At 34.9% G+C, this 20094-nt stretch overlaps 1 long non-coding RNA gene across 2 annotated transcripts; it reads left to right on the top strand.

Annotated features, from left to right (window-relative positions):
- The first annotated feature begins 8917 nt into the window (after positions 1 to 8917).
- On the top strand, positions 8918 to 12356 carry LOC113361953. Of its 2 annotated transcripts, none has more exons than XR_003365440.1 (7): positions 8918 to 9073; positions 9581 to 9670; positions 10113 to 10236; positions 10390 to 10460; positions 10925 to 11136; positions 11256 to 11473; positions 11559 to 12356. It is a non-coding gene; the product is annotated as an uncharacterized LOC113361953 (long non-coding RNA). The 2 variants fall into 2 exon arrangements; XR_003365441.1 differs by having other exon boundaries at positions 11916 to 12352.
- The last annotated feature ends 7738 nt before the right edge of the window (positions 12357 to 20094 follow it).

Genomic DNA, 20094 nt, shown 5'->3' on the forward strand with positions numbered 1-20094 from the left:
TCCTTAATTCATAAATGTTTTAGTTCATGAGTATGAGAATCATACTTAACCGATTTTAGAACTTAACCACTGTGTTCGCAAACCAGGTATGCAAACTATAGCTCCGTACCTTGTCCTGTGCAGCCGTTCGCAAACCAGGTACGCGAACAACCGTCCCGGACCCAACTCAGGCGAAACCGTTTGCATACTACGTACGCAAACAAGGTTCCCGTACCTTTACATGTAAAACTTTTCGCATACTAGATACGCAAATAAGGTACCCAAACCTGAATTATAACAATACAGTTCGTGTACTAGCAATGCATACCATGTTGTATCCAGACATAGTTAATTGTTATAAACTCCCATTTCAATCATTAAAACATCCTTAGAAGACACAATGGTTGTCTCATACAAACCATTAGCTTCAAGTAATCGAATGATCATTGAAACATCATTTGTTTCGAGGTAATTTTCACATGATCATCTTTTGACTTAATATTTAGTTTCCAACAAATAAATTGTCTCCAACTAAACTCGTCAAGAATAATGATGAACATAGTTAAATCAAAAAGCTTCCAACACATATTTTGAGAAATAGATACGCAAGATAACCTCAGCTCGAAATATCAAATGTGTATAATATAAAAGTCTATATAGCTATATGACTTAGTCTCATTAGAAGATAGAATAGAATAGACTTCTGAGTGATAAAAAAGTTTTAGTCTCCACATACCTTTTGTTGATGAAGTTCCTCCAAGCTCTCGTAAGTAGATCTTCGTCTTCAATCGATGAACGCCGTGAAGTCTAAAGCTCAACTACACATTCTATCATAATCCGAGACATAACTATAAGTAGACTAGAAATCAAGTATATAGTTTTGATCAACTAAACTTGATAAACAAGCTTGAGATAGCAACGCTTGCGAGTTCGACCGAGCAGTGCTCTAACAAAACTTCTTTTTATCACTTTCTACAACACATCAATTTTTTACGCCGCTGTCGGGGACTTGTATATAGGTTTTAGGTTTATTTTTTATTTTATCTTTTAGGTTTTGTTTTTAGTAGTATTTTCTATTTTTATTCATTTTTATATTTTTTTGTCTATTTTACGTCTTTGGTATTTTTGTTTTTGTTGTGCAGGATTGAATCGAAGCTAAAGGTGGAAAGTTGAACTTGCCAAAAAGGGGAAAAACTGAACATATTATTTTTATGGTCTTTTATTTTATTTTTAATAGTTTCTTTATTCCTTTGTAATTCCTTTGTAATTTATTTGTTTATTTTTAGTATTTTATTTGTTGTAAAAAAAAACACACTTGCACACACCAATTGCATTTTCATCTGTAACCAATTTTAGGAAAACACGTGGTTTAGTAACGGTGAACCCTCTGGGTGTTATCATCCGAAACACCACAAACCTCAGCCTTGTACCTGTGACCAGTCTTTAACTGTAGGTATATTTTGTTGTAGGTAACCTAAGCTTACCTAAATTAGTGAACCTAACATTTGCATGTGCACAGATTTCTGTTGAATTCTTATGTATGCCTGAACGTAAAAGAGACGCTCTAGGTCGGTTCATTAGTGAAAAACCTAGTAGTTCTATTTTTGGAAACAAGGATCTCGAATACCTTAATCTAGAGAGCCCTGTTTTTGGACGTTTGTCTCATAGTGAGGAAAATATCCCTAGTACTCCGATAGTGCCAGCAATGACAACTATGAGAGATTACATGTAATCAACTAGGTCCAACAGACAATCGTGCATAAGATTACCTGCCACTTCGGCTAATTATGAGTTGAAACCTATTACGGTTCAGACGATCCATGTATTCTTATGGAAAGATGATGAGAACCCATACTTTCATGTAAGGGACTTTGAGTAAATTTGCGGAACAGTTGGAATTAAAAACCTTAATGATGAAATTCTAAAACTTAGATTGTTCCCTTTTTATTTGAGAGATGAATCTAAGTCATGACTGCATAATTTTCCATCAGAGTCCATAACAACATGGGATGAACTTATTGCTGCTTACTTCCAAAAAACTTACCCAAAACATAAAACCGCGTGTATTAGGCAGAAAATTAGCCCTCGTATGCAACAAGAAGGAAAGTCTCTTTATAGGTTTTTAGAAAGATTCAATGATCTCTTGGCGCAGTGTCCCCATCATAGGTTTGACAAAATGAAACTAGTGCAGATTCTTTATGACAGGTTAGACTACTCGACCCAAGTCATGGTTGAGTCATTATGTGCTGGTGGTTCTTGACTAAAACTGATGATCAGGGATATACCTTTTTAGAAGAAGTGACCGAAAAATCCCAACAATAGGAGTCATGTGTAAAACCCCCTAAACTACTTTTGGTAAATAAAAAATAGTACCAATATGATAGATTCAAGCTTTGAGTCGGATGCTAAGTATCCTGCCTTATTCTAGACGGTTAGAAGCTTTAGAATTGAGTCAGTCTAAGCATAAGTCTTTTGTTGAAACTGGCGATAGGATTAGAACCTCACAAGTCTCTGGTTATGGAATATAGCCCAATAACTTATTTTTGGAAGGACAAATTAGTGAAGAAAAAGCCCATGCTCTTTGTTAGAGCATTGCTCGGTCGAACTCGCATGTGTTGCTATCCCAAGCATGTTTGTCAATGTTAGTGATCAAAACTATAAGTCTTGATTTCTAGTCTGTTGTAGCTAAGGTCTCGGACTAGGATAGAAAGTGTAGTTGAGCTCAAGAACTCCATGTCAATCATCATACAAGACGAAGGACTACTCAAGGAACCGGTGGATCTTCATCGACTAAAAGGTATGTGGAGACTTGAATTTATCTATCACTCAAAAGTCTATTTATCTCCTATCTTGATTCGTTTTGCTATATAAACTTAGATTATACACATTTGTTATTTCCAGCCGAGTTTATCTCGCCTATCTATTTCTCGAAATATGTGTTGGTAAGCTTTCGCTTTAGCCAAGTTCATCTTTACCTAGTGACGAAAGTCATGACAAGTTTCAATCACTTTGAAAATTGCTTACTTTGACGAAAAATAGTTTGTGAATAACGACTATAGAATATCAACGTCCTCTAAGAATGTTTCAATGATTGAAATGAGAGTTTAGATTATATAACCATTGGAGCATATAAGCATTGTTGTGGAAACACATATATATGTAAGTCCTTATTCCTTGAAACGAAGTTTGCGAACTTTGTTGATCAAGAGAACCGACATGGTGGTGTGAGCCAATTCCGCGAACTCAGTCTGCGAACTGGCGGAAGTTCTCGTCCGGAAAAATTCTGCTGGAGTTTGTGAACTCCGTCCGGGAATTTAAGTCCGCGAACCCAGTCCGCGAACTTTAGTAGGTTATATCTAAAAACGATGTTTGTGAACTTATTCTTATATAAACTAAGGAATGCAAATTGCAAACCGTGGCTATATATTTCATGAACCGATTCAAGTGAATCAAATCGTTTTTGCTTCAATTGTGTCTTGTGTAGTTACATAAGATTTCCTTGCAATTGAACAACTCTCTAACTAGTTCATTTGAGTCACTTGAACTAGTTATGGTGAAGAATAATATGGTTGATATGAAAGTGATCATATGGCTAACCATTTGGCTGACTATTGTTGAACCAACAAATGTACAAGTTTGGGTACGTTTACACAAACCTAGAAACATTCATTTCATTTGTGTGTAACAAGCTAGTATTTGATCTAACGGTTGAAAGATATTAGCTTGAATCTAATCAGGTTTTCATCTAACGGTGAATATTGAATGCTTACCAAGATAACATTGATTGCTAACCCTGACTTGAAAGACTATATAAGGGAGAAATCTAGCAACCAGGAAACCTAATCCCTATACCTTCTGTGTGATACTAGTTGTGCTAAGCTAGAATCGATTCTCCTTTAACCTTTGTTTTTTTCTTCTAAACCAGGTTAACGACTTAAAGACTTCATTGGGATTGTGAAGCCAAACCGTTTCTTGTAGTTGTGTGATCCGATCTTGTTGTTTCTATCTTACGAGTACAATTGTAATAATTGGCTTGAGATTGATATCTCCGATAGGCAAGATATAAAAGAAATCACAAACACTTCGTCTCATCGTTTGTGATTCCGCAATATCTTTTTTCGCTGCGTCGATTAAGATTATTGTGAGGTGATTGATAATACTAGGCTGTTCTTCGAGAATATAAGTCCGGTTTATCAATTGGTTCATGTTCACCTTGATTTATCAAAAGCCGGAACAAAACTCATAGGTATATTCGTGGGAGACGGATTTATCTATTAACGTAGACTTTTCTGTGTGACACAGATTTGTTTATTAAAGTCTTCGACTTTGGGTCGTAGCAACTCTTAGTTGTGGGTGAGATCAGCTAAGGGAATCAAGTATGTAGCATCCTGCTGGGATCAGAGACGTAGGAGCATAACTGTATCTTGGATCAGTGTGAGATTGATTGGGGTTCAACTACAGTCCAGATCGAAGTTAATTTGGAGTAGGCTAGTGTCTGTAGCGGCTTAATGCGGTATGTGTTCAATATGGACTAGGTCCGGGGGTTTTTCTGCATTTGCGGTTTCCTCGTTAACAAAATTCTGGTGTTTGTGTTATTTCTTTTCCGCATTATATTTTGTTATATAATTGAAATATCACAGGTTGTGCGTTGTTGAATCAATTAGAATATCCGACCTTTTGGTTGTTGATTTAAATTGATTGACACTTGGATATTGGTCTTTGGTACCATCCAAGTTATCTCTCTAGTATTTGATAAAGACTCGCAGATTTATATTTGCTTGAGTATATATCAAATCGAAAGATTGAGATATAAACTCTTTGATATACTTTTTTTATCTAGATTGAGTTTGACTGTCTAGGTGATTCTCTAGAAAGTATATTGGAGTTTGTCCATACAGATTGCTAAGCGAAATATTGGGTGTGGTTGTTGTACCCCCACTTTTTCACTCTTTATAATAACTCTAGATATGATAACTGTCACAAGTTTAATCCATATTCAGAGACCCGAACTTATCATGGTGCCAGGTCAAAATCAATGTCGGACTAGTAGTCTCCAAGATCTACCAGGGTTTAGTTAGCATAATAACCCATTAAATCCAACTTACTCTCAAAACCGTTTTGAGAGTAGAATGACTAGCTTAGAGGAATCATTTAGTGTGTTAGCAAAGACCCATGAAATGTTAGTAACGAACCGTGTTAGTTTTCATAAGGAAACCAATCAGAATTTTAAAAGTGCCAAGACTCTTGCAAGTTTAGAACTTCAAGTAGGTCAAATAGCTAAGATTTCAAGTGACAGAGAGAATGGAAGGTTCCCTAGTCAAACTGATTTTAATCGTAAAGGAGATAAAACATTTAATCATGTGAATTCTGTCACAACCCTAAGGGGTGGAAAAACGGTAGACAACAAGGTAGCCATGCCTAATATTGGACATACTGTAGATCCACCTTTTAGTTCCCAAGAGGATCCAATAGTTAAAGGGAGTGACAAAATCTCTAGTGATACCAATACGGTTCCTGAGAGGTCCAATTTGATGCCTAGAGCCGCATATCCATAGTTGTTAGTACCAACAAAGAAAAAGTCGACTTTCAACGAAATAATGGAAACATTTAAGAAGGTAAACATTAATATTCCGTTATTAAAAGCGATTAGGAAAATGCCTGCCTATGCCAAGTTCCTTAAATATATTTGTACACGAAAGAGTAAGCTTAATGTCAATAAGAAATCCTTTTTAGCTGGTCAGGTAAGTCCAATCCTTCTTAATCAAACATCCCCTAAGTACAAGACCCTGAATTCTCCATCATATCTTGTGTGATCGATAATCACTCAGTTGATAAGGCATTGCTTGACTTAGGAGATAATGTTAACTTACTCCCTATCATGTTTACAACCAGCTAGGTCTCGGTAAGTTGAAACCGGCTAAAATGACCATACAATTAGCTGATAGGTATGTCAAAGTCCCTCGTGTGTCATAGAGGATGTTCTGATTGAGGTTGATAGGTTCATTTATCCAGTAGATTTCGTTGTTCTAGATACCCAGCATGTTCAGGACCCGAGTGCTCAACTAACAGTGATTTTAGGTCGCCCATTTTTAGCCACATCTAATGTTGTCATCAACTGTAGGACCAGACTTATGAATATCTTTTGGTAATATGACCACCGTACTAAATGTTTTCAATGTTACTAGACAACCTTCTGATGATTTAGAAGAAGTAAATATGATTAATACTTTAGTTCAATATCTAGTTCAGGATAATTGGAACAAAACTTTATTTGGTGATTCTTTAGAAGAATTTGAGGATAGCATTCTCTTAGATCATATGAGTGATCAGTCTATAGAAGAAACTCTCGAGTATTTTAAAGACTCTATGGACCCAGAGATTCAAGCAATGGTGCTAGGTATGTCGGAGAGTAATGATAACCTCAAGCTTTTGGGTAGTGATCTAGAGGAAGATCTCACGTATTTTTCAGACTCTAAAGGTCCGGAACTTCAAGAAATTGTTAGAGGTCTTTCCGAGAGTACCAATTACCCTAAGTTTTGGGGTAATGATGGTTCTTGTGGTCGTCAAGTATTTCTATTGGAAGTACCTAACTTGGGACTCGATCTTTGCGCGTCTAAGGTATTGCTTAAGTCTCTTCAGACTCCACAACCCGATCCTCCTGATATTGTCCAGGAGGAAATCCAGGTATTATAGACCCGTTGTTCGGATGAATCTATTTATAAAGACAGTCATATGAATCCTAAGTGGGCGCCCCAGATAAACCCAATTGTCTTGCAAGAATTTTTAGATCAGGTTGTGCTCCGTCTGTTCATTTTTATGATCCGATGCAGTTGTTTCATAATTGTGTCAGCTTTATTTGGTTTTGATGACCCACAATTGTTTCGGTTATTGATATATGATCTTGAAAGGTGATTAGCCATATTGTGGTATTTGGTGTCTGGCTGAAGACTTTAAACTTAGCACTTCTTGGGAGGTAACCCATGCTCATGCGACATGGTAATATCCTTCATTAACTCTTTTTTCATCAAGTGGTAAAAGTTTCTCCTTGTTCATGCTTTTAATTTCATCTTTAGAACATTGGGGACAATGTTAGATTTAAGTTTGCGGATATGGTAGAAACTTTTTAGTTGCAAATCCAGAGCTTAGAAATTTGTGCCAACTAAGGATAACACTAACCAATCTAAGTGGATGGAAACATATTGGTTGTAGGAGTTGAGGAACCCAAAAACAGAGTATATTCATAAAAGGGCAGAGCTCAAGTGTTATAAATAATATGGTAGTTTCACCGTATCTCAGATTCGTCTTATGACTTTCTGTTTTTATTTCTGCAAACGTTTTGTTTCTCTAAGTGATTTGGTGGGGCGCCAGGATCGAATTGTTATCACCTCTGGGATGAAGTAGAGTGATTGAGTTATTAAAGACATACAAAAACAGATCATACTAATTAAAACAATCAGAATAATATTAAAATAAAATAAAAGGGTGTTGGTGCATAGATTGTGGCCCGACTTCCACCCGTTCATTGTAAATAATACTATTTATAAAAGCCTAGGATGACATCTTTTTTAAAATAAATAAATAATAATAAAGAAAGATTATTATTATTATTGTTCAATAAAATTAAATCGACCGCTGGGTTCTTTGTATATATCAGCTGAGTTGATCTAGAATTAGGATTATCAACCGCTGGGCCCTTGTATATACCAGTTATGTTGATATTAGAGTTCAGACCAGTATCTCAATCCATTAAGATAAGATTCATCATAGTAGTGGCCTTCAAACAGATATGGGAAACACCGTTCACCTTAGTCAACATCGCAACCATCTATCTCTATATCCATCTTCTTAATTATTAGGATTCTGGGAATACCTATATATAAATAACCGCAATCGCACGGCGTCTAACTAGTAGACAACTGCAAGTACGGGTCGAACCCATAGGGAGCGACGGAAATACCGTAACTAATATTCCTGATTGACTAACCAGAGATGATGTTTTTGGGATTTTTAGAATCAAAAATTTAAAAGAACATAAATAAAAAGAATCACTAAAATGCCACGAGAAAGAATCGGTAACCAGGGTCTATGGGTTCCACTACCATTTATAATTCTGCACCGAAAAAATTCAAATTCCAATTATGTATATATCTTTGTTCTATTGCAACACCTATTATTGATATAATTTTCGATCATAAACTCGCATCTCTTAAATATAGCCCATCAAATTCTCTAACCATGACCTATCAAATTATAATGACGAAAGAATTATCGAAAACATAATTTATAGAATCACAAATGTTATTTGCATCGTCTAAGCGTAACTCATCGAATGATTTAACCTAAGCATGCATTATCAAAAACTAACAAATCAAATTGCAAACTATATGAACTTATGAACTTAGGCTATTGTATTGTACAAAGCCAATGGAGAAACGACTTATATTCTAATAGAATCAATAAAAATAATTAAGGAATTCAAGATTCATTTCTTATAGCCTCGTACTAAGATAATTTCAAAACAATTCAAATTGTCTAATGCTCAAAATAGTTTTTCCATAAACCCTAATTACAAAGCTTAGCAAAACATGGAGATGGATTTCTCAAAATCCATAAAAATAAATTACAAGAGTACGAAATAATAAACCGATATCACCATTATCACCCCGGTGTGGATCTTCTTTCCCTTCTCTTGTTTTCCTGCTCTTAGCCTCCACGGCAAATCCCCTCCCCCTACTATTGTTCGCGGACAATCATTGTTATAAAAAGATATGAGGTTTGTCTCCATGATAGCCAGGACTATAAGGCGGACGTCCTTCGATGGGGACTCCGATCCGGCGGTCGGGAAGATCCGGATGGAGTTTTTTCTTGGACGGGTGGGAAATTTCAGAAAATATCACGTGATTACAGAATGGGTGTAATTTATCCGTGTCATATAAAAGCATCTTTTTCTTCTCTCCCGCTGAAATCCAAGATTGTTCTTTATTTTTCTTTCTTTTCGTGATTCTTCTTTCTGTTGATGTAGGTAGGTTATAATAATAGATTTATGTTGTTGCAGTTGAATTGGAAAGACTATTGAGAGGAATAGAAGAAGAAGGTAAACATACTGAAACCCTAGAATTTTACTTTTAGAGGTTTTATTTCTTCTTCAGTTGATAATACATATTCACCACCGCTAAGGCATAATTATATCCAGATTTTTTGGAATTTATTTTGCTAATTCCTGGATTTTAACTATGTTCTCGGATTTTATTTTATTTTATTTTATTTGAAATTGTCAATTAAGTTTAATCATAATTCAGGCATTCTAGCTAGCCATATGTTTTTTAAGTTCGAATTTTACGATATGTAGCTACAACTCTACGTATTCTCTAAAACATCTGGAAGATTGTCATTTCCATCAACTTGGAGTCCAGTTCATAACGATTCTGTTTCTGTAGCTTTTGTTTCGCTCCCTTTTTTCTTTGCTAATCTTGGCCTTCAATTATTAGCATCCTACATACCAAGTTTTTTGATTCAATTAGGTAAAATATTTTGATAAAATCTGAATTGTGGGTTCTGTGAATTCAATAATTTTGATCATGGGTTTTATAATTCATCACAGCCACGTCTGCAAGGAGAGCAGTTTGGGCATCCAACGGTTTTAACAGGGACCCAATTGAACTGCTAGCACAAATTATTTTTTCCTTAAACAGTAAGATTATTTCATTTTCCTTCTACATGCGGGACTGCATTTGCTCATATTCTATTTTTGAACGAACATTCATCTTTTAGAGAATTTGTTGTATGAGGTATTATTCGTTCTAAACTAAATGAATTGATGCCACATTACCTTTGTTGTACTTTACAAGCCATAATGGATGAAAGGTGCACTATAGATTTAACTTGACATTAGTTGCTTTGTTCTGTTTAATCTGTATCCGTCTCATGTTCAGAGTAAAACTATAACCTACCATGGAAAAAAAATATTGCTACACATATCTTGAATCTCTTTGGGTATTCCTTTGGATTGATTGACGTAATTCAGTTTTTACCCCTAAATTGTTAATGGAGAAGTTCTCTTCTGATTCAAATATGTTGCTAATTTTGTTCCCAAGAGTACCGTTTAACTATGTAAACGATCTAATTGTCTGCAGATGCAAAAGGCTGTGAAAATACCAATCAAAAGTGTCAGGAGTTGTTGATGTTCGTCCTAAAAAAAAGGATACCCCTCAAGTAGTTCCTATTTGGAAGGCTAAGGTCGGAGGTTCGCTATGTAAGGTACGCAATTTGGGATTTTGCTTATTTGTTTGTGTGGCAGCTGGGATCAGGCTAAACTTCCATAGAATTTGTGCATGGTTTATTTATATTTGCTCGGTAGTTTGGACAAGCCTTGATTTTGAAGTTCTTTGGTTTTTTGGAGCTACTACACAGTGCAGAAAGAAGATCCAGCGATGTTTTGGTTGACTCAACTTTCTGGGCTTATGCATTCGATATACATCCAGGTGAAAATGACAAACTATGGTCGTGTACCTTACAAACTGATTTTCCAATTATCCAATATCAGTTAAAAACAGTGACCAATCATCTGTCGTGGGTTGTGTAGGGTGTTGTGTTGTGGTACTAATATAAGTTGCGTGTTTCAAGAATATTAGGGAAGTCTCTTATGCTACTGTATTGAAAGTGGGGAAGTCTCTTAATGTTAGCATTAGGAAACATAGTTATTTTTATCAATGCATATTCTTAATGTTAGCATTATTATGAAGATTAGGAAACAGTGCTTACTTTTTTGTTGATGCAGGCGAAAAGTGCTTACTTTTTTGGCATGTAGCACCAGATGTTCCAACATACTCAATAAAGTGGAGAGAATTATGATGATTGTTGAATTAATATAATCAAAATGTGAATTCGTAGTGGAATGCAGTTCACCCTGGATAATGTTATTAAATAATTTTCATCTTCGTAACAGGTACCAGAAGAGGTCCTTGGAAACATGGGTGCGCCACCAAAGACTGACGTGCCTATCATTACTCCTAACAATCATGCTGATGCGGATGGGCTTATCTTTGGGTTCCCTACTAGATTTGGAATGATTGAAGCTCAATTCAAAGCTTTTCTAGACACACAGGGGGTCTATGGTGAACACAATCTTTAGCTGGCGAACCCGGTGGAATCTTCAAGGTGGTGGTCAGGAAACAACTGAATAAGTCTCCCTCTGCTCTTTCTACCTAAGCAGTAACAAGTTATATTCATTGACAAGAACATTGATTAATCATATTCTGTAACCTCTCAATATACAGGTTGAGAGCAATCACTCAGTGATTCACCATGGACTAATTTATCTTCCCATTGGATTAACATTTGAAGCCGGGATGTTTGAGATGGTGCAAGTGAAAGGTGGTACCCCATATGGTGCAGGAATTTTTGCTGGGGATGGACCAAGACAACCAACTGAGCGCGAACTTGGACGAGCCTTTCACTAGGGGAACTACATTGCTGGCATTGCAAAGAAGCTCAAGTGAGTTGCTGAATTTCTATACCCTTATACAACTACTGTTTTAAGATTATGTACTTTCTGATTTCTTCTTTCCTTTTCTTTTCAGAGATGTCGAGCTACTACTTTTGTTGTGCTCATAACAATAAGATATTTTATTCGAATTGTCCGGACTGTCTTGAGGTCTGTGTGTTATATTTAAGGCAATAGATAGGCCATGATCTAGGCTGAGTAGAATCAATGAGCTTCCACTAAAGGGTTCAGTTATATTGTACTGCTCATGGATTTCATTAAAGGATGGGTAGAATCAATTTCATTAAATTGTAGAACCAATGAGGATGGTCATGATCTAGGCTGATCAGAATGTTCTTTTATTTTACTGATTTTTCGCAGTTTGTGAATGAGTTTCTAATTTTATGTAGTTCCAAATTCTTAAGCTGATGTGTTAAGTGTACTTCTCTTCTAGGAACTCAGTTACTTATATGAACCGTCTTCACTTCTAGAGAGTGAATTTCCTACGGTTGAGGAGCATAATCTTCTATAGGTTACTGGGTGACTGCAAGGACATCGGATGTGATCCACTGAATCTAGCTTTGCCAAAGAAATGATGTGACGCCTTGATAGAACCTAGAATGGATACGGTTGGTGCAATCAAAAGATATTATTGTTTCTTATGATTTTATTGCGACAATGGTCATGGCTGAATTATACAATGACAACAGTCGGTGAGAATTTAAGTTGCTTAGTCACTTTTGTATTAGTAGAATTTCTTATCAATTTTTCCCTTCATATTATATAAAATCTTTACTTCATGTAGGATTAAAAATTAAGTTTTTTTTTTCTGTTTTATATTTCGTTATGTTTGTGTGACAAGCTCCTCCTTCATATTTTTTTTCGTTATTTTTTGAATTTACTTTCTCAGCAGGAATTTTGAGTATTTCACTGTGGTGAGATTAAATCTCCATTTTGTTTTTTTTTTTATTTTACTGATAGTTCTTTTTGTCCTTCTTTTTGTTTTTTCTTTTCTGATTTATGTTTTCTTATGTTTGCGTGGCAAGTGATATCTTGATGTGACCAGCTCATAGAAATGGTGATAACCACTAGGTTTTGATTTTGAAAGGGATAAATCCGTTGTATTGCTTTCACGCAATCTCCAGGTACGGTTTGCTAAATAATTTTGTTTACTAAAAACGCTATGTTAACTGTATTGTTGGTAAATTGTTGCGTAGATTTAGTTTTCTTTTATTTTTTTTGACTAAAACTGCATTTAGCATCTTCAACGACCGTATTAGTGGGATTGGGATTGTTGTTCAACGAGTTGAGCTTTAAGGATGTTGAAACATAAGATGTTCAATTATTTTAATTTGATTTGCTTCTTTATCTGTAAGCATATGTTCTTGGCTTCATTCTAATCTGTCAATTTAATAGTTCCAAGATATTTGAAGTGCAACAAGCATTGCCCTATGGTCTTAAGAAGGGTAATGTTTACGACTATATGCTCAGTGTACTCTGTATTACTTCATATTATATGCCACCTACTTTGGAAATGGTATCTGCTGTCTTGGTTCAAATGGAAGAGCACATGGTGTTCAACCATGTAGTTGTGGGTTCGACTCCCACAGATGGCATTCTTACTTGGGTTGGTTGGGCAGGCTAAAACCTTACACATGCTTCCGATGACAAAAACAGTGATTTCATTATTTGATATATATATATACTCACAAAGTAGGAATCCGACAAAAGATATGGAGTTGGATCAGAGTCTTGGAGAAGTTTTTAAGAGGAAATCTCTCTCATTCTCTCTCGAAGGGTAAACCTTCAGGTGATTGCTAATATTGTTTTTACGGGATAGCAGAGAAGATCAAAGGATATCCTAGCTTTGTTTATACAGCAAAAAGGTAGTTTTAATTTTTCAGTTGGGGATTTCTGAACTAAAGAAATTAATTTTATCATCTCTTCTTTTCATTATGTGCACTGATTTTAATTCGTTAATTCTCAATTTTCATCCTTTTTTTTTCTTTCAGTTTTCTTAGACCGCTGCAGTGTTGAGAATGTGATTTATGTTGTAATTAAGGATTTCCTTTGCATACACTTTTGGAGAAAGTCCATCACTTATGGAGGTAATTCATAAGGATATATTGTGGGGTCACCTAGGTTGGTAGGTATCCTACTGAGTTAGTTACCAATATCATGTGGCTGTTAATAAGCACCTGAAGTACAAATCTCTAATAAGTGAGAATAGGAGGTAACTAGCTTGATACCAGTTTTGGAGAAAAATGATGGGAAATCCATGAGAAATTATTTACGAAATCCATATAAGAAATTAAAGGACTATTCATGATTTCATGTTGGATTATTTGGTTCTTTGCGATGCTTGGGTTGTTAGGTTTATCAATTGGTTTTTTCTTGAGGTCGTGGTGAAAGGATTAGTTTATATACTCAGTTTACTTAGTGCAGGAAAGCATATCCAGCTGAGTTTGTTCTGGATGATCAAATTCTTGGATTGCCGAAAGTTGATGATGTGAGGAGTTTTGTCTAAATTGAATCCGAGGATGATACCCAAGAAACCATGTGATTCTGGAAACTCCGATGTGGCATATGATTGCCAGTGTATTAGACGGTATTACATCGTTCTTTTATTGCTAAATCTAGATGAGTAACAGTTCCCCGGGATAAATCTGCTCATTTGGATCTTTGCATGGTATGTTGTCGCGTCATTTCAGATCATATGGGTTGTTTATGTGATTGGTTTAGTTCTCTTGAAAATCTATCCGTAGTTTATTTAGATTCGCTAGGGAATTCAGACAAGTATTCATTTTGAAGTTCTTTGGTTGTTGTACAAGTTACAATTCTTGCTTGCTGTAGAAAGAAGTTCCAGCGATGTTTTGGTTGACTCAACTTTGTTGACTTGATTTTTTATCGGAAAATGAGTCATTTGTCCAAATATTTTTAAATCACGGTTCAAATGGACGAGTAAAAAATAGTTTGGGTGAAATGGCCAAAAAAAAAATAGTAAGGATGAAACTGGTTTCATCCTAGCTTAAATTTAAAAAATAGCAAGGATGAAACTGGATACAACCTGTGTAAATTAAAAATAAGAAAAAATATTTGAAAATGGGCACGATGAAACTGGTTACATCCTGCCTATTTTTACATTTTTGTCCATTTAAACAGTATCAAAATCTAACTGTCCATTTCACATAGGAATTGTTGATTTTGGTCTTTTTAACCAAATTTGTGTTTTTTTTATTGAATTATTTATTTTTCTAGCTTATTGTTGTAAATACAATTCATATTTCAAGATAACACTGTAATTTCAAAACAAAAATAAAGAATTTGGTACTAACGGTTTCGAACTCAGGTCATTGGATGACTTTACCACCATACTGCAGTGCGGGGAGCAAAGTACAATTGTGGGGTAAGCATCTCCCAAATGCATGCAGAGTCATGGAATTAGTGTTGTATCTCTGTACCATGGTGTTTGCACTAAATTCTTGCCATTAACCTTAAAATATTCTGTATCAAGGAGTTGCACAGCAAGCACGTTGTGGAAAGGAAAATCTGCAAAGAATAGATGTGACCTCGCACAAAGTACACACCGTGCATTAATCCCATAATTTCAAATTTATATGTTATTATTGTCATGGGTTAGTACAGGGCATGTGGGTTCAACTTCTCCACTGAATTGTTACTTGTTTTTGTGCTCTTAGATATAACTCTACCTATATCTAATATCGATTTTACCCATCTATGTCTATGTATAGAACAATTGTTGTTGAAATTTTTACATAAGATGGTTCAGATCGATTTTTTGGTTCATCAGATGAAGAGGATGACGTGGGTACACAAAACGTTATAAATAAGAACTTTGACATAATTATCTGTATTATCTTAGAAAAATGGACATACATACTCTTTGTGTAACGAAATGCACTAGATTGACGATAGATTAACCAGATCATCCAAGAAAACACCAACCTTTGGAAGATGTTGTCGTCAGGGAAAAGTACAAATCCCTCTGTTTCTCGAACCTCCCAAACTTTGAGTGATTTATATAAAGGATATGATGCCCAAGGTAATTTTGTAACCACGTGTAAGAGTACTAAAATTCTTTGAATGCATTTACCAACCTTGCTTCAAAAAAATAAAATAAAAAACAACCTTGGTTGCGGTCATGAGAAATGAGCTCTAAAAGGAAAGGGTCCAAATTACTTTTCAATACACGGGGAACTTCAACAGATGAGTGGAGCATTAGTACTCGAAGAAGGAAGGGAACCATTTTCGTCCCAGCTTTATATATACGAAACTAATCATGACTTTAGTGTACGGGCAAAACAAAATCCCCAACTGGACCAAGATGTTTTTCTGGAAAAATTCAGAATACTCTCACAATATATCGTGTTATGTGCTAAGTATTCTTCTGCACAAGAGATCTAAGTAATGGCAGTCTCATTGACCATCAACCATATGTTTGATATTTATCAAGATTCAATATATATTACACGTTTTAACCATAAACCATATTTCTTCTTGACAATGACCGCAAACCTGAACTAAAGACGAGCTTGATCGTCCCATGTTATCAAGTTGAAGAGAAATGACTGAATAATTCAATTGATGAAAGAAATCAAGAAATCAAGAAATATGTTTGGTAAAGCCGTAGCATAAATGTTACCATTGAATTTTAAAACATGGTTTGCCTCATGTGCACACTCTTTCGTTCTTGGATGGTCTAGAAAAATTAGTACATTTGAATAGGTTGAGAAAATTAGTTGTATCGATTTTCTATATGAAAAATCGGACCCAACTCTATTTCAGATTGTATGGAAATATATGTTGCATGGTAATTTTAGTAGATATCCAAAGAAACACGCTGATAATACAACCCTGGACGAACGTGTACCCAATCTATCACCGACGCGGTGAAGGAATAGGGTGATTATCTGCAAGGGATACAAATCAAACAATATAGATGTTGTTCCGTTAATCCCGTACATGTCTAGGATGATCAATTTCCACATCAATGTTGAGATTTATGGAGGTATAAGGGTTGTTAAATACATATGCATCTATATAAACGTCATGATCAATGTCACACTAGATCCAATTTCATATTTTTGCAATCAATATTTTGTTCTGTACACAGTAAACAGGGCGTTATGACACCCTTTCAAGTATGTAAATAAGAATTTCGTGAAAGTAATTGATAATATAGATAATGATCGCAATTAAGATCTGAAAAAGATCCAATCATCGGCTTCACGTGTTCAAACATACTAGAAACTATGGGAGGATCCAAACTATCTAAAAAGGGATATTGCAACACTAACAACTGAAAAGGAATATATGATCAACTCACATCTGATATCACTTATTCCACGAGATCACCACATATATTTAAGTACGTATTCAAAAAATAACGAACCTACACTGAAATACATCAACATAGAATTTCATAACTCTCATCAAACTCTAAAACATTTAGAATAACCAGATTCTCAATCCATGGAATCCAGCTAAAACATTTAGAATCTAGGGTTTGATCACAGATTTGGAGAAGACAAAAATTGAAGATAAGATATTAACTGGGAAAACACATAAAAGATTGATAAGCATAAAAAGGATCTGTCAATATGTCGATGACATTCTCCAGTAGAAACTTATTAGAAAGGAATAAAAACCTAATACACTAGGGTTTACTTCTGCATTTCGACATGTCCACAATAAGAAATAACAAATTTTATTGACATGGCAAAGATGGAGAAAATTTAGAAAAATATATACATTTTCTTTCCATCTCTTTTAAACTTTAGACATTTGACTGAGTGGCTTAGATTCAAAGAACAAAATATGCAACACATAAAATAGACCACGATTCATACTTCAAGAATTACTAAAAATAATAATAATAATAATATAGGAAATGAGGAATATGGACTTGACAGGAAATAGATGAGAGTTGAGTTAGAGAAGGACAAAAAGACCAACAAAATTAGATAAGGCCAAGAAAAGACCAACCAAGTTAGAAGAGGCCAAAATATCGGCATATGACTTGGAGGACCTGGAAAACTTGCTTAATCTTGTAATTGCAATACAAGAGGTATGCAGGTGTCATTGAAGTACAATGGTAAAGTTATTGGGTGATGATTGTAGTGCAATGGTGAAGTTGTTGGGTGATGAAACCAACGACCTGCATTCAAAACTCGCTAGCATCGGTGTGGGGGGTAAAAAATAAAAGGAAAAAAATAAAGAAAACATATCAACAAAAAAGTGCAGTACAAAAGGTATATATTCTTTGTGAGATCTGTTTGTGAACTGGAGAGAAAAAAGACAATACAAGAGGTACATATTCTTTTTGTAATATGTTTGTGAACTGGAGAACTTTTTGCAGGATCTAGAGCAACAAAATAACAACGATAGTTGAGGAAGATCGAAACCCTTTGAGTAATTTAGATCTAAAATTAATTGTTTAAACATGAACTCGAATAGTAAATGTTGGTAGAAGATAATGAAAAAAAACAAGAGTATTGAGCTTGAAAATTTTAAATAATATTAAAAAAACTAAAAATAAGGTTAGAATTAATGGTATTAAATATATTCAGTTTTTTTGATGTTGTATGATTTTGATCAAGTTAAGTACGACGATAAGTGTCATTGCAACATTGGAATTTTATTGTCACATGATAGTAAGATACTTGAGTCTTATTTGAAGAATGAAAAGTTCATCGAAGATGAGGAAGACAACCTCGATTAAACGTTGAAGGAAATCGACAAGGATGTGATTGCATTTTTGTGGAGAAGAAGTTATGGAAAAGGTGCGTGAACAACAAGCATGCATCGGTCTTTTCTCTGGAGATGGGTCCAATCAAGAAATTCACAATTACATGATACCAGTCTATGAAAATATGGATAAATTAAAATCAAAACTGAAACATAGGGCTACCTCAGTTCAAAATAATGTCCAAAACGGAAATACATAACCAACATAGACAAAATCTGGACTCGAGAAAGAATATAACTACTATACAACTATTTGATGCAAGGACAGTAGAATGCCTAAAGAAATAAGATTGAAATTCATACTTTCGCCATTTATATTCTTGACAAAGTATGCTGTAACTCAAGTTTATATTGTTCACATTATCATATGGTTCACCAGGTTCTTGGTTGTGTCAAAAGGCATTAACAGCTTGATCATCTTCAATAGCTTTTACATTATCCACCTCATTATTTACCTTATTATGGTTTTAGTAATATGAATTCTAATACCGATTAGACTGTTTTTCTCTTCGGTATAGATTTCCTGGATTAGTTTCATAAAATTTAATCATATTTTTGTTAAATTATAGAAACTTTTTTCTTTAAAATAATTTCCTAAAGCAAATACTGGAATCGTTCATTTGCTCATTTCAAATAAATAATTATATTTATTTTGTTAAACAATTCCCTACATTCAGACCGTGTTCGCATGTTCCACTTAGTTTGATAAAAATGCTCATTATCATCCTAATAACTCACCTTATACTTTGATTTCCATTAACTTTTGAAGATGATGTTCACATTTAATCGATGGTCATGGTCAAGGTCAAAATTTAGTTACAATAGAATTAACGAACAAAAAACACATGAAGGCATTAATTTAGGTAATCATTAATAGTGATACCTAAATAACATAAACCGTATTATATTAATAGTGATACGTGGATAGCAAAACATCTCAGTGATATTTTTGGATATTTTGATGGAACATACCAAGCTAAAAATCTTATGTTAAATGCTGAAGTCTACATGACGTAGAACACTAATCAAAGTCGGGGTCGTAGGCCCCGGTGATACCTAGTCATAGTTATAAAAAGGTATGAGCTTTGTCTCCATGATAGCCTAGGCTATCAGATGGACGTCATTTAACGAGGACCCCGACGGCGGTTGGGAAGCTGCGGATGGAGTATTTCAATGGACGGCTAGGAAAGTTCTGTTAATGTTAAGTTGGTCGATGTGGGTGAACCAAATATTGGGCGGGTTTAATCTCTTGGCCTTCTCTCTCTGTTTTCCACGTGGAGTTGTGAGGTTTCTTCTTCTACTTACTGAGTTTTTCTTTGGTTTCTCCGGCACTGCCGCCACCACAATTACCACCAGAAGCTATACCTTCATCTACTTCTCCTTCTCGAGGAGCAACAATGATTCGAAGTTACTACACATCTTCTCATCTTTTAATTGATTTCAGTTGGTCATGAAGGGATTTGCTAGGTAAGAAGAGATTTTGTAATAGTAATTGAATTTTCTTAATATTTTAGAAATTAAAACCTAGGGTTTCATATATCTGGTGGTAAATTTGGGGGGTTTAAATATATTGTTATAAGTTTAATGGTTGTTGTGTTAACTTGCTAAGAAATACCAATTTATCAATTTCTTATATGATTTTAGGGTTTTTTGTTCGTTTTTGTTTCGAGTTATTGAGTTGCTCTGTTATATGCTTTTGATTTTTTTGTTTCTGCAATTTTGTTGATGAGTTTTTGCAAATTATTGGGTAATTCCATTCCATTTTTGTAGATTGGTTAACAACCTGTGGACAAAGGCATTCAATATATAGATAAAAAGTCAACTTGCTGGGGTTTAGGTGCCTTCATTAGCTCCTTACAGATTGA

The sequence above is a fragment of the Papaver somniferum genome, chromosome 3, assembly GCF_003573695.1.
Source record: "Papaver somniferum cultivar HN1 chromosome 3, ASM357369v1, whole genome shotgun sequence".
NCBI lineage: Eukaryota > Viridiplantae > Streptophyta > Magnoliopsida > Ranunculales > Papaveraceae > Papaver > Papaver somniferum.